At 37.6% G+C, this 1,757-nt stretch overlaps 1 protein-coding gene across 1 annotated transcript in view; it reads left to right on the top strand.

Moving 5' to 3' along the window:
- LOC105821715 (T-cell surface glycoprotein CD1e, membrane-associated-like) overlaps nt 1-1,757 on the top strand; it is a 48,400-nt gene that overhangs the window by 2,120 nt on the left and 44,523 nt on the right.

The following is a 1,757-nucleotide window of genomic DNA, read 5'->3' as shown; positions in this document are numbered from 1 at the left end:
TCAAATGGTAGTCCTACTTGTATCTCTTTCAGGTATCTCCATATTGCTTTCCACAGAGGTTGCACTACTTTGCAGTCCCAATATCAGTGTAGGAGTGTTCCTATCTCTTTGCATCCAGGCCAACATTTATTGTTTTGGGACTTTTTGATAAAGGCCATTGTCACTGGAGATAAGTGATATCTACTTGTGGTTTTGATTTGCAGTTCCCTGATGACTAGAGATGTTGAGCATTTTTTCATATGTTTGTTAGCCATTAGTCCATCTTCTTTTGAAAAGTTTCTGTTCATGACCTTTGCCCACTTTTTGGTAGGGTTGTTTGACTTTTTCTTGCTGATTTTCCTGAGTTCCATATAGATTCTAGTTATCAGTCCTTTATCGGATGTGTAGCATGCGAATATTTTCTCCCATTCTGTAGGTTGTCTGTTTGCTGTCATGGTAGTTGCCTTGATGTTACAGAAGGTTTTTAATTTGATTAGGTACAATTTATTTATTTTCGTTGTTGCTGTAATTGCCTTTGGGGTCTTCATAAATTCTTTGCCTACGCCAATGTCTTTAGATCAAGTAGGATTTGCTTTATGAATCTGGGTGCACCTGAGTTGGGTGTATAAATATTTAGAATTGTTATGTCTTCTTGTTGAGTTGTACCCTTCACCATTATATAGTGACTCTCTGTCTTTCATTACTTTTGTTGATTTGAAGACTAAGTTATCTGAAATCAGAACCACCATGCCAGTTTTCTTTTGGCTTCCATTTACTTGAAATATTGTTTTCCATCCCTTCACCTTGAGTCTGAATGCATCCTTGTGGGTTAGATATTTTTCCTGAAGACAGCAGATACTTGGCTAGTGTATATTTATCCATTCAGCTATCCTATGTCTCTTTAGTGGGCAGCTCAAGCCATTCATATTTATTGAGAGAATTTATAAGTGGGGTAGACTTCTGTTTATCCTGTTGAATTGAACTTTGTTGCTTTGTTTTCTCTCTTAGGTCATTTTGATTTCTGGCCTTTGACCTTTAGCTTTTGGGTAATTTTACATTTTTTCATGTTTATTATGCTGATCCATGTGTAATACTGTTTTGAGTACTTCCTGGAGGGCAGGTCTTGTCTTGATGAATTCCCTCAGTCTTTGCTTATCTGAGAATGTCTTTATTTTTCCTTCTTATGCAAAACTTAGTTTTTTGGGGTATGAGATTCCAGGCTGGGCATTATTCTGTTTGAGAAGAGTGAGAATGGGGTCCCAGTCCCTTCTTGCTTGTAAGATCTCAGTTGAGAAGTGTGATGTTATTCTGATGAGTTTTCCTTTGTAGGTTACCTGCTTCTTTCACCTTACAGCTTGTAGAAGTCCTCTTTGGTGGTTATTTTTGTCAGTCTGATGACTGTGTGTTGTGGTGTCTTCCTGTTTGTGACGAATTTCCCAGGAGTCTTTTGAGCTTCTTGTACCTGGATATCTAGATTTTTAGCAAAGCCTGGGAAATTTTCCTCTGTGGTATGCTCAAATAGCTTATCCAACCCATGTGTATTTTCTTCTTCACCATTAGGGATGCCTATGATTCTCACGTTAGACCTCTTCACATAATCCCACATTTCTTGTAGGCTTTGCCCTTTTTCTATTATTTCTCTACTCTATCTCTGTGACTGACTTATTTAATTGAAGGGTGTTATCTTCAATCCCTGAGATTCTTTCTTCTGTTTGATCTACCCTGTTCTTGAGGCTTTCCACTGTGTTTTGTAATTCCTTGAATAAATTCTTCATTTC

The sequence above is a fragment of the Propithecus coquereli genome, unplaced genomic scaffold, assembly GCF_000956105.1.
Source record: "Propithecus coquereli isolate 6110/MARCELLA unplaced genomic scaffold, Pcoq_1.0 Scaffold59, whole genome shotgun sequence".
NCBI lineage: Eukaryota > Metazoa > Chordata > Mammalia > Primates > Indriidae > Propithecus > Propithecus coquereli.
The sequence above is the reverse complement of the archived record's forward strand: the minus strand, read 5'-3'. Positions and strand labels throughout refer to the sequence as shown.